The 14,556-nt window shown below is 39.8% G+C and overlaps 1 protein-coding gene across 1 annotated transcript in view; it reads left to right on the forward strand.

Annotated features, from left to right (window-relative positions):
• Positions 1–14,556, forward strand: part of LOC119906188 (kelch domain-containing protein 8B-like) — a 183,662-nt gene that overhangs the window by 1,267 nt on the left and 167,839 nt on the right. The window lies entirely within an intron of this gene.

A 14,556-nucleotide genomic window follows, 5' to 3' on the forward strand; every position in this document is an offset into this window, starting at 1 on the left:
ACTAAGTTGAGTGTGTGCCTTCAGGTCGAGAGAGTCCTTCCTCCTCTGCTCCCTGGTCAGCTGAAGAGGTTGTTTGTTGCTTCAACAGAGTTCATCACTTGCCCCTCCTCCCTCTGTCTCCTTCCCTCTGTATTGGTGCTACTTTTCCCATCTGACCTGCAATGATCGCTCCTAACTTGGTGTGAGTTAATTTGCATAATGAGGATTACAGCTGACATGCAGCGTCTGGGCCTGTCTTGCTGGATCCAGCGGAGAAGCGTAGTGCTGTGGCAGCTCCCATTGTGCCAGCAAAATGCCACCCTCAATCAGGACTCACCCAGAAGGCTGCTCTACCTTTTTGAAATCGTCAGTGCAGAGGGAGAGAGGGACAACGACAAATGGACTGTCTCAGTACGAAATTATTCATGTATGAAATTAGCTATTGATGTTCTAGTTGGCACAATGGATTGTTATATATATATAAATGGTTCAATTAAAATGAATGACAGTTTTTTTCCCCCCAAATGGTGAAAGCATTGCAAATTGATTTTCCTTATCCATTAAGGCTTTTAATTAGCATCAGTTCTGTCTGGGGGAGGAAATACATTTCCTTCTTGTTAGTCTTTGTTGATTTTTTAAAAATGTTTTATTCAACTTTGAGCCGCCCACTTTACAGCAAAATCTATTCTAAATTTCAAACCACAGAGCCCACAAGAGGAAGCACAGTCCTGATGCTAGTCAGTCTCCACATGACAAAAACAGAAATGTATTTTTGATGAAGCTGTTTCCCAGGGCAAATGTCCACATTTCACATCTGTCCTAGTTTGTGGCTGTTTTCTTTGCTTCCTTTCTAGAGACATTTGTCTCGTATACCATCATTTTCTGGTCATTTCACGGTGATGGAGTGAAAGCAGTGTGTGGCTCTTGCCTGTTATTTGTTGCTTGTGATATTTGTATTCAAGGAATTGAAGCTTGTCCTCCTGTTGAACTTGCTGTACTTTGTACCAGATAAAAGCATCACCTAAGAGCTGCTGATGGTAGCCTCGGGCCTCATTTATGAACCACGTGTGTACACACAGTTTTGTGCTTAAACCTTGCATACGCTCATTTCAACACAAAGAATCTTATTTATATATTTTTTTCTTGTGCTTAAAATGTGTGTACATAGATCTACATAGATCTACTCCTGACCATGCGTAGTGACAAACCCTAAGTAATACACAGGTAAACTAATTCCTAAATTACAGATACATTAAACAGATTTAATGTACGCATAACTAATAGATTGTCAGCTAGTGGTCCTGAAGTCGTGCATTCACTTTTTATTTGGAAAACAAGGTAAATGTTTCTTTCATTGTGAAATAAGCCATTTATGTCGCTCTTTCATGTTGTTTCTCTGGTACTGTGTGGCTGAGATCTTTTGGCCCCATATAGATTCAGATTCTATTAATGATATTCAATTGTAATCAATCTGCCTTAATAACAAACTATTATGTTTTAGTACCATTTCTTTAATTGTATATTTGTTATGCTAAAGCAATCTAAAAAATAATCTAAATCTTTGAATTACACTGAAGTGATATTGATACCTGATGTCGATTTTGTGTAATGAAATTCATTAATTGACCATCACATAAAGTAAGACTTTTTGTCTTATTTTTTTTTTTACCTGCCCCCATTCTGTATCTTCATTTATTTATATTTGGACCTGTACATGCTGGTAAGCTTCACTGCACATCCATGTCTGGAATGCTACAGTATCTTAACTTCGCTGCCTGTAGCTTTTGTCCACATAAACTAACTGTACGTTAAGGCTACTAGGACTTTCAGAGAGATCTGATTGACCATATCTTGTGAACTGCAGTTATTTCTGTATGTAAATGAGCCTGTATGTGCACAAGATGTATGTAAAGTAGGTTTCATAAATATAAATGTTCATACTGCAGTTCCTACGCACACATTTAGCCTAGAACTTGTTCTGCGCATGCTTTAGTAAATGACAGCCATGGGCTCTGCAGGACAGAGTTGGTGTATGAGTTTACAGTACCAAATGTCTTTAGATGTGATTACGGTGGTTTGTGTGGGACAGATATAGACGCTGCCTCACACACCAGCCAGCTACAGACATTAACCTGGGAGGATGAGTGTGGAACTGAGCCAATATTTCCATCAGAGGATTAAGTGGGATACTCACAATGGACAGTTTGGACATCCATCATGCAAACATTCAGACTTTTAGGTCTGAGATGTCTGGGTGGGAAAGAGAAAAGAAATGCTCGGAATAAAAACGGGTGGTGCATGTAGAGAAAACAACTATAAAGCAGTTTAGCCAGCCAGAAAATCGAGTCAGTGTTATAAAAGGAATTGTTCATTTTGTTCACTTTCTCGTTGAGATTTAGAGGAAAGGTCCATTACCACTCATGCTAAATATGAGTGGCCAGTAGCTGCTTAGCTTAGCTTAACTAAGATAGCAAGCATAGCCTGTCTCTCTCCAAAGGTAAAAAAAAATCTGCCTCCCAGCACCTCTAAAGCTTAATAACTTACACATGATTTAAATTATATAATGTCATTGTCAGTCATCAATTCCTGTCTAAATGTGTCCATTTGAATATTTTTTTTATTTTAAAAACAACATTGTTTAACCTAGTTTATTAACCCCAGCTCACCAAACCACTAGTAGTCGGGTGCTCGCCGCAGGGCTACTTGTGACGCTCAACTTGCAGGTCACTGCGCCTAACCAATAAAGAGTCTTGCTCATTACCCCTAGTAAAATTCCAAGTTGTCGTTTTTACACTTCATTGTTTGTGCAGATTAACCAGACAACATGTTGATTAGTGAGCTTTAGAGGTGCTGGTAGGTGAATTTTGCCACCTTTGGACTGAGCCTGGCTATCTCTTTCCCCTACTTACTGTCGTTATGCTAAACTAAGCTAAATGGCTGCTGGCTGTTGGACAGTATTTCGCTAGTATCAATCTTCTAACACTCTGCAAGAAAGGGATTAAGCTATTCCTTGATATTTTGAAATATAATGAGACTAAGAGGAAGTGAGGAGAGGAGAAAAAAGAATGAGTGAGAAAGCAGAACGAGTGGTCACCTCATTTCCATGTTTCCTTCCCTCCAACTGTGACGATGCAGGTGTAAACCCAGTGTGTTTCTCCTCAAGCCTGCTCTACATGTCAGCAGGTCGCTGCCATGTTAATTAAAACAGCTTGTCGTATGTGAAGTTAGGATTCTCTTAAGCGCACATAGTAGCTCTGGCAGACAGGTTTGTGTGTTTTGTGTGGCGGTGTGTGCCTGTGACTGCAGCTGCCTTATTGTTTAATTACATTTTATTGTTTACATGAGTCCCCTCATGAGGCCTACTGACCTGCAAGAACGGAGGCAGGAATGGTGGGATCGTGATTACAGAGAAGGTGGAGGACATTGGAGTTCTGGGAATCATGTCTGCATGTACTTACTTTATGTCCCATTGATATATTGGGAATAATGGTAGGTCCTTTGAGGATAAAACAAATGCTTTGTATCCAGCAGCAGCAGCAGCAGCAGTGTGTTTAGAATAATCATGGCTCATTCGCAGCTTCTAGCAAGTTGTGTGATTGGGCTGGGCAGTATGCCTGAAACATAGCTTGATATTTTTAAGTTCTAATGAGAACAATAACAAACTAGTCTTTCGTTCAAATTATTTCAGTGAACATGAATATATAACATTTTAATCATGTTTTACAAAACTGGATTTACATCTAAATCAAAACGCTTTAGGTTTTCCACAACTGACGATGAGGCAGAAAATACGTTTTTCCACAGCACACATTTTGACATGTCACAGTAGAAAAAGCACAGGTGTACTTAGTATCCTTAATTATGGCTAAATTCTATTTTTCTCAGATGGATTCAGGGCATGCAGGCTCACTGGCATGGCTTACTTGAATGGAGTGATCATTAATGGTATTAGCTACACCAGTGCGTTTTCTGGCAAGACGTGGCTAAATGTCTGCTTTGAAAAAGGTCTATTGGGTTCTGACTAAATGGGTGTATGCAGATATCTGACACACACACTGTTGACTACGTTACAGACTCACAACAAACGTTTTTTTAAAAAGGATCAAAATTTATGCAGCGGAGTCAGATATATCATCCCCCCAATTATTTTCAAACATGTAGTCTTCAGTCCCAACCGACGCCGACTCAAGTGACATCACCTTAGGACATTTATCAGACTTTACAAAGCTCTGGAGATATAATTTTATTTATACATTTATGCAATAGTAAACCAAGAGATAAGCAACATTCTTTGTATCAAATGTGAGAATGCCCCTGATCAAAAATCTGTTCTGTTTATGTTGATCTTGGATGTGAAAAATAAAGTGCTGTCATTGTGTTGACGCTGTGCACACCCAATATCTGTGTATAGTATAATAAGTGTGTTCAATCCTAGTCAGCTATAATAAAAACAAAGCAAACCAAATAAAAAAAACACCAGCAACAGTAAATCCATGGACATTCATTAGCCCTTGGCAGTAAAGATGCAGAAAAAAAAATGAAATTAGTAACTGGGGGATAATTCCATTAAGTTTTAGTTCCAGGCTGATCATATGTGGTGGAGCTTAATATGATAACAGTTGTTACGTAACTGTCAGGGTGAAATTAGTTAAATTATTTCAGGCATTAATGCTGGGAGAAATTTAGAGCATGTGGGAAACTCTGAATAAAATAGTACTGTAATGGGTTCAAGTACAGTATTAGTTCAGCACTGAGAGAGTCCAGCTCAGTAGAAACATAGCTATTTGATTATTTGGTAGGATTGCTTTCACTTGCCAGAAGCACAGACTCAGGCTGGTGGGAAACAAGTTGCTGTGTGATTGCTTTGTGACTGCTGCCACATGGAGTAGTGGGTATTATTTCAAGTTTGCCAGAGGCACGGACATACATCAGCTCATGGAAACTGATTGCTCTTTGATCGCTTCATGATTGCTGCCACCAGAAGCATTGGCTTTGATAGTAGCTCTTGTTGAGGAGGCGTGGGAAAAGTTGCCGCAAAGGCTGACTCCTTCCATCAAGGAGGAAGCTCAGATTCATCATGGAAATTTAGACTAATACACACTAGACACACAAAAGATGCACTTTCCTGGAGCGTTATTCCCTCAAGTGTGACAGCCTGAAGGACTTCGCCCATTTGACCTGTCGTATCTTTCCATGGAGAACACGCTGTCCTTCAGTGTCATGATTTTAATGCATTTGGCATAATTGATTAATCGTCACTCTACAAAGAAGTGTGATGAGAAAATCTCTTTGGCATTCAGCCCTAGAGCCATTCTGTATGCAGAGAGCAAAGCGCTTGTTTCATCAGTTTTGTTGACTCCTAAGCAGCGACTGTACCTCTCTCTCCATTTCTTGCTCTCTTACTCGTCTCTGTCCTCCTTGACACTTCTTTACTGGACCCTGAGGTCCTGTTCTTTCCCGCTTGTTGATAGCCATGTTGGGGCTGATCGGCAGCCTCTAGGGTGGATGTAGGTCTGATAGGGAGGGGCAAGAAGAAAGGGAAGCAGGGAAAGAGGGTCAAGTTTCAACTGCTGGTGCTTGATTCAACAGCGTTTAGGCCTCGACTGCATGAGTGCTAAACTAAGATGATGAACGTGGTAAACATGCCTTGTACCGGCTTTTTAGCATTGTCACCGCACATTTTAGCTCACTTTTATTAGCATACAGCCTCACAAAGCCACTAGCATGGCTGTAGACTAGACTTGTTAGTATTGTTCACTAACAAATGTGATCACTGCTGGAACAAAATGCATTCTTGCTCTCTCAAGAGAAACAGTTTGGAGGAACAGAAGGCAATGCAACACAGTTTGCAACATATCCTTTGTTCTCTTTCCTGAAGTGATTATTCAGAAAATAACTTGGAAAATAACTTGGTTTTCTTTAATAAAACTTTAGTTCCCTCTTCCAGTTCAGTTTGCTAGAGATAACAAGACAGGTGTAAGACTGAGCAACTGACACTGACCATAAGGGGCCGACAGACATTACGACTGATTTATGATTTAGTTATCAGGAGTTGGTCGAGTCTGTTCCGTTCTGACAATCGGGAGATGAAGTCATACCGCATGTCATATTGAATGATTATAGCGGTTTTCCCTTTTGATCCAGATGCTGTCAGTTGTTTCTGTAAAGATTATTTAAGACAAATTTCCAGCGCACACCAAGGTACCAGGATTTACTTTATTTTATTAACAGGTTACATGAAAAATAAAAAGGAAGTGTACTACGCTTTTCACATCTTTCATCATCAGGTCTGCCTTTAAATAATCAGGTGCTGGTTAGCGGAGAATCTAACAAGTTCACCTTCCTTAATATAGTACAAATGCACTTCAATAAATCAATAATAAGAAATCGCAGCTATAATTCTCTATAATCATAATCCTCATGATTATGAGGACATTCATGTATTTTGTGCTGTGTGATATTTATGGTATTGTATGGAAATGTGTGCAATCTGGATCTACTCATCCACTATTATGTTGAGGTGGAATTGCCAGTTTTTGTTCTCTGACATTAATTGTATCTCATTATCTTATGGACATGGAAATGTATTAATTATATAACATTTGCACCAGCTGGTACCCAGGAGAGAAGCACTGCTTTGCGCAACGTATTTTAGCCATGTTAATTTTTTACAAGCGGAAACTGGATCCTTCACATCACAGGTGTAAACAGGAGGGCTGTAAACAGGTGAGATAATTATTTATTAATACATATATATTCAAAGGAGAGGGGCTAGATCAGCAAGAACAGGAAAGTTGGAGGCATGAGAGAGGCAGAGCAGGAAATGTGAAAACGTGACTAATGACTGGGTGGAGTTGTGAGAGGGCTTTACAATCAGCAGGAGGCAATAGGCGGCCCGTGGCCAGATGGCTTTGATAGCAGAAAAATTATAAATAAATAAATAAATTGATAGCGGCTGGTGCTGAAATAGATGTCAGTCATGACAGCAACTCACATAATCACTTCCTCTTAAGTGATTGTGCCTCCAAAATAAAAGCGCGATAACGTTTTTGAATTTTTTTCATTTTTAGTTTATTGAGAGCTTTTACTTTAAGAAGTTCTGAAGGACATTCGAAAGAGTCTCCAGCTTACTTGACACACCTCTGAAAAAGCCGTCCGTAAACGTGTAATTGGATTGCCCTGAATTTCCTCAGGAAAATGAAAATTGGTGTCCATAGGTTTATGAATGCGGATCAAACGCTGGGACGCACACATACTGTAGCACATGCTTTATTGTAAGCATGTGAAAAAGTGTCCTTATAAGCTAATCAGTTTGTTTAAGGGAGACTTTGGGATCGATCATACAACTCCTCTAATGGGAGTCCCACACTCTGAGCTAAAAATGCACGAGTAAGCCTATCCCAGGGTTTGAAGTAAATTGACTAAAATAATGTTCTGGCACGCCATGTAACAGCTTGAAAAAATTTTGGCTCAATGACAGACTTATTTGCCGACCCCTGCTGTACAGCATGTGACGTCCTCTATCCTTACACCCGGGCCACACAGCCTACAGCATGTTCGTTGCGGAACCTCTTGCTTTTCATTTTAGTGCTCATGTTAACAGGCTGCAGCAGCCACACAGCCCACGTGTACAGTAACCCCTAGATTGCAAGCTAACTCCTTTATATTAGATGACAGAGAAGTCAGGCTAAATAAAATAACTTCAGGAGTTGATTCATTAAGGTGCAGAAAGTTCTGTTCCACCCAGCCCTTTAGGTCAGACAGCTGAGGAGTCGGGCTATATTTGCAGCCTCACCAGGTTTAAGGGGAGCATACGGCAGTGTGTGATCAGCTTACAGATGGAAATCAAAACAGCGTTTTTCAAATATGTGACCCCGTGGCAGCATGTAAATGGAAATTAAAAAAGGACCTAAAACTGACCTTTGGGGGACACCCCAATTAAGGGGGTATGTGTGACCAGCGTAATACGGTGATAATCACAAATTTAGGAGTAAAACCAATCAAGAGTCACGTGGAAGTCTAGAAATCTCAGAGAGCTTGATGGTATGCCAGATGCAAGGACCATATCAGGAGTGTGGCCTTTAGTATGAATTGGCCCACTGACAAACTGGACAGTTAAAAACCTTAATCAAGCTAATAGAATCTGAGGCTAGATGAGAAGATGTGGGTCAGCAGACATGAATATTAAGATCACAAAGGAACAAATCTTAAAATTCTTGAATAAAATCAGGATTCATCACATTAAATATGGGTCTTGCTGAGAAAAGTGCTGTACTTTTGTAAATGTTATTATAGAGAGCGTCCAGAGCTCTTCCACATCATGTCATCGTCAGCTGTGCTGTAGATCACATTTGTAAAATTATGTGGACAGGCTTCATTTAGTGGGATAACATAACCAGGGGTCAGCCATGAAGTCAGTATTGTTGGATGCAGTCTTGATGCAAGAAAGACTTTTTCACTCAGAATCTAATATTTAAAAGATGGAAGGCAGTCTTAATATTAGAAGCAGATGGGCGAGATGGGTTTTCTTTAGCAGTGTTAGATTGTTGGGATTGCTTTTGGACTCTTTATGTTTGTGAGTTTTACTGCAGTAGAAAGCCCAGTTGACAACAAATCCTGCTAGTCACAGAAATGTGACGCATGTTATCACTGGGAGCAGAGGGAATCCATTTACTGTGGGGGCTTTGCTGAGATGCACATCATTCAGAGGGGGCCATTAAGACTTTCTTAGTATTATCAGTCAGAAGCCTCTCTTCATTGGGATTAGGGTGAACACCATCTCTTATGAATACCCAGATTAAACCTATTACAAAAAAAGAGAATTTATGAAACCAAAACTTGTTGCACTACAAAAATTCTGCAGCCTATGGTGTAAACTGAAGCCCAACTATTCCTTTGACTTTATTGTTCCGGAAGGAAATAAATCTCACAGCTAGATAAAACACAGACCAGACACAGACTTGAATACACAACATAATGAACGCATGAAACATAAAAACAAAATATGTAAAACAAATGCACCCTCATGCAAGCTCACATAAAACAATGTTCATCAGTGACCGTCATCATGCACCATTATTATTTGGACTGATCACTAGCTGAGTCATTCTGAGCATTTAACGGTGCGAGGGATAAAATCATTTCTCCCCCTGTTGGACTTGGCCTTTGGTACTCTGAATCTCTGTCCAGGGGGGGAGAAGCTCACACTCTCCATACAGAGGATGAAAAGGACACTCTAAAATGAGTGGAGCCTTTGTAATAGCTCTCTTTCAGAAGATGTTAGACAGATCAGGAAGTTTGACAGCAATGATACTTACTGGCCACTTTACCTATGTGGCGCAGCTTGGTCTTGTCATCTGTCAAGAGATCATTCAGTATGTGTTTCTTTCATACTGTAAGGACTAAACATATGTTAATTTGGGTTATCACATCTGGAGTGTCTAGGTTTTCTAGTTTTTAATAATGGTCAGGTCAGATCCCAGCTTAAAGTAGGCTATGACTGGACTCAATTGTTTCTGGTCTAATTGCGTGTAACTTTTGGGCCAGAGACGTGTCTATTTGGTTTAAGTGCTCTCTGCAGCTGTCTGCACTCAGACAAAGATCGCTTGTGAGGGAAGGACGTCCACTCTGTAACACTACTATACTACTACTGCAAGTGGACTGTGTGTGTTTTTTTTTTGTTTTTTTTTTGTAGGTCCAACAACTTGTGTTAGAATCCGTTCTGGTAAAACCATCAGCTGATTGCATCACTTCAATTTCAGCACATTCTCCAGTTTAACTTCCATTCATATCAGATCAATAATTTGAGCTTATAAACTTAATAGTTTCAAACAAGGACCTTCAGTATTTGGATCAAGCAGCTTGTGGAAAATAAGCTTCAAATTTTGTGGATTCAGCTGCAATTTCAGTGTGCCAGCTAATGTTCATATCTTCTGCTGGTTTGTAACTATATGTACATCAGGTTTGAATCTGTTGCGACAGATAAACAAAATGAATGGACTCAGATCAGGATTGGGGCCAAAAAACTTGGTCTGGATACCCCAGCTCTCTCCACCATCTGTAAAGGTTCAGGTGGCTGCCTATACCCTTTGAGCACTCGCTCTTTTTCTCTATCTTGCTTGGTGAAATTAAGCATAGCTGGGATCATCGGTGCATTATGAATGCAATCATAGCTCTATATTTAAATAACAAGCCCACAGGGACGCGTGTATTGCTAACTTTGTCTCCCCTGTGGTTGTGTATCATCACATCCTTGTTTTCTTTCTCATTCTCAATGTTGCAACCTCTCATAACACTGCCATTCATTTCTCACCTCACATTAGTTTCTTTAATATATTGTGCTTTTACTGCCACTGTGCACATTCATCAACATGACTGTGCGCGCCAAATATATTTTTATATCATGTAGCCCACTCGTTCTTCTATATTTTTTCTCCAGCTCTCCTTCTTTTAGTCTTATCATCCATCCTCACTGGCTTTTTCCTTGTTTATTCTCTCTCTTCCGTCATCTACTCTCCCTCCCTCCGTCCCTTTCTCCCTCCCTCTGTTACTTCTTCTCTTAATCCGGCATCCTATCTATTTAAGGAAGAAAGCAGCATCTGCTGGGAAACTGCTGAGCTGGGTGGGGAGATTCAGCTGCATGCCACAGCAAGTCCCCAGATGCCCCACTGTGGCTCATGCTACAAATGAAGAGAGAAAAAGAGAGGGCGATGCACTGTGGCAGATAGACAGATATGGACAGGGCAATGGCATACATAAGAGAAAACAACTGTTTAAAGAGAGGGGGAGTGGACAGGGGAAAAGATTTACAAAGAAACTGCATAGTAGAAAAAAGACAGTGATGAGCTCCGCCTCTTCTCAGCTCTGTCCTGCTGTGAAAGCTTGTTAATGTTTCTACTCCACCATGATCATATAAAAGTCAGTGGAAAAAGCCATTGCTGATATAAATGGTAATTCCTTCCTTCAAGGAGTCCAAGTATCAAGTACAAAACAGCTGAGCTGAACCGGACCACAATATGTTGCTAGGTAGAAGTTAGAGGATAATAATAATTCCGGTTTGTTACAATTTACAACTGGAATAGATCTTTACATACAGACCTAATGGTTCAACTTTGACCTACCATACTTGCCATAGTTGAGCACACAGTTTTCCTGTGCAAAAGGAATTATTATGACCATTTTGAGTGCACTTTCAGTTTTACCCCCCAAATGAAACTGTTAAACTCGATGGCTTTATTCTTTTCTCATCTATATTGTAGAATTGTCTCAGCAATTAGTTTGATTACATTTTCCATATAAAAATGATGGCAAAAACTACAACATACCTATAATAAAGCAGAATTATGTTTTATGGCTTAGAGCGTGCTTTATGGCTATAAGGTGTATGAATGTGATAAAAATGAGAAGGAACCGCTGTAGAGAAGGATCTAAATTGGATAGCAGAGGGAGGCGATTACTCAGTGAATGGGCACACTCCAAACCTTGCCAGACCGGTGTGGGGGGTTAACCCTAACCCCTCTCATCAACTACAAACTGGTAGATAGTTTGGCGGTTGTGGAGTGTAAATGCCAGACAACTGGGAGAATGAGTTGTTGTTGTTTTAAACTTTTCAGCATTTTATATCATCGTCAGCTTATTTTCTTATTTACTTAAGAGCAGTCATTTTTAGCATAAACACCACTTTTGAAAGTCGGGATGATATTTTATTGTTTTTGAGTAATGTTAAACAATCAATCTTATTTTTATTGCAGTTGATCTCACTCATTCCAGTATCAGTCTTCGCCTCTTTGTTATTCTGATCTCCTGTAAAAGATCTCATCACCTTTCATCTCTACCCGTTTAAGTCTTGTTTCCAGGCAACCCTTCCCAGAGGAAGAAAAACAGCCATCAGTGGCAGCTCCTACATCTGGAAATATATCTCTGTTTATGTTTACAACACGCCTGCTGTGTACGAGGAGACATATCCGTTCTCCTGTTCATGTCTCAACCCTTCTACTCTCTCTTCCTCAACCCCAACCACCCAACAACTTTTTTTAAAGCTATCTGACCTACTTCATGATTTCCCTTGGTCGTTTAGTGGAGATTGTTGTCGCTTTTACCCCCCCCCCCCTCTTGATTTTTCATTTCAGAGTGATCTCACGTCTCTTGAGTCTAAGTTTAACACCTCTGTAGAATAGAGCAGTATACTGCTGTGTTCTCAGAAATCTTCAGTGTGACATGAGCTGTGGGCTTCACACTCTGCAGGACAGCACGCCACTCAATATTACTGCATCGTGAGATGATTAAAAGGGAATAAATAATAAAAACCTGCCCTTCAGTGCGAGTTGACTTCACTTTTACGCAAAGCAAGTGAGAAGTAGAGGTAAAGGAGTGTTATGAATAATGTTAATAGCAATCATATTCTTGAATTCAAATACATATTTTCATCTTTCTATACACAGAAATGCTGTATTGCATATATTCATTGTAAGAATTGTAAAGTGCACAGCTGCAGGATGAAGACAACGCACCCTCCAACTCTAGGGATCTGAAGAAAAATTCAGACCTACCCAGCATCTCCCATTCCAATTAAACCAGTCAAGAATTGGTATTATCTCCAGCCCTGCCATAATGGGTTATGAAAAGAGGGACTTGGGAGCAAACTGCGACAAGCTCTGTGTGTGTGTGTGTGCGCGTGCGCGTGTGACCTCAACCCAGTTGTAGATTAGAGCTCAAGGCTGGCATTAACAAATAAACAGATGGACTCACAACATAACAGGGTAGTGTAGCATGCACATGTTGTTTGGTGATGTGCTTGTTTAAGGCTGTCACACACAAAAAAAAGGAAGATGAGCCAACACTTAATGAATGAATTCAAATGCACACCACATAGCCTAATCCTAAACTGCGTGGTAGAATTAATGTTCCATTTATTTGCTGTGTTTCCACTGCCTCAGTTAACAGTAAGTCAGCAGACGGTCTTACCACGCTTTTTCCATTTATGATGTTGAATCCAAAATGCTACCACATATTACTTCTCAGATGACCATGATTATGCACACCCTCGTTTTATCCATTTTGTGTTAGCAAAGACAACAACAAAAGCTTACCATTGCCTGTAGCATGTATACACTAAGAAATTCTGATAAGTTATTCTTACCCATGTTTCGAATAAAAAGTGACAGACCTAAAATCTACCATACTTATATTTTTAATCTGAAGCCCAGTATTTAGCATGGTTATAAGCTACATCAGTTATGTAAAAGTTATAGTCCTTAAGATTTCACTCCTTGTTGATTTGGCAACACCTGTAGTTACTGGTCATGTAAACAGGTGCATTTTCATTCTACACGTCCCAGAATTCAGGGGGGCGTCAAACACTCCTTGTGAAGCTGCTTTGTCAGTGAACACGACAGATCATTCCACAACTTGTTTTAAATGACACTTAGGCCTACAATATTAGCTTCTCATGATTAGTTCAAATGGCGTCCCAACAGAAATGAACTGCTCAGAAATCAGTTTGCTTTGTGACTTTGTTGTAACTTATCATAATTCAGAAGGAATCAGTAATCCTCTGTAGACCAAATTCAGAAGTCTGATTCTTAAAAAAAATACACCAGAGCTCTAAATACCTTGCAAGTGATATAATCACTATTTTCATATTCATATTGGAGGACATAATTTATGTTTAAATATGACAGATGTTTCTAAAATGGATTTCCCTAACTAAATCATCAAGTTTCTCTCAGAAGTAGAAAACGTTTTGTAAAGGGAAGTCACTTTGACAAAATGTGTTATTTCTCCTAACACTGTTAAGGACAATTTCCACTAGTGTTGGCTCTGCTGTAGGCCAATATTAGTGTTACATTAGCAGAATTGAACTAATGTGGGCCCTGGTGCAGGGTCTGCACAGACTGGGGCTTCTGGGTATTAATTACAACGTCTGTCCGATCCTACCAAGGAATACTCCATGCCGTTAGTGCCGGATAATGGGAGAGATCAGCACGGTTTGTTTTCAGAGTTGATAGTGATGGATGACGCCAGTTGTGGAGACACAATACTTACAGGAAAACTGACATCTTACACAGATAGGAGACTGGGTTAATAAGCGTGGAGTTAGGTTTAGGTCATAGCGTCAGGATGTGAGGGTTGATGGGTGTGTGTAACTAGTGACAGTCAATCCCATGAGGGGCATCCTGTTGAAAACGTCTGTGTTTATAGAACGTTGATATATGTTTTGAAAGAAAAAGAAGGGAGGTGGAAGTGTAGCGACTATTATACAGCTAGATATAAAAAAAGACACAAATCCAGCTTTTATTACATTGTAACAGGTGTATTTAAATGTTGTATAATGGTATTTGAAATTGACTAACCAAGAGTTGTATTTGATATAACTGACTCATACTGCTGTCTCAGTTCACTGAAGATTATTTCCTCGTTGCTCAACATTCAGAAGCCGGACTTTTTTTGGCCATATGGGGGCACTAGTAGCAACTTGTAAAGACAAAACTGACATATTATTAACTTTTAAGTTGATATGGCTAATTTGTTAGGTAGTTTATTTGGACGTTGTGCGGATTCGGGTGAGCATTTATTTAA

Source organism: Micropterus salmoides, unplaced genomic scaffold, assembly GCF_014851395.1.
Source record: "Micropterus salmoides isolate LMB-PRFRI ecotype aquatic unplaced genomic scaffold, ASM1485139v1 Ms_hic_scaffold_16, whole genome shotgun sequence".
NCBI lineage: Eukaryota > Metazoa > Chordata > Actinopteri > Centrarchiformes > Centrarchidae > Micropterus > Micropterus salmoides.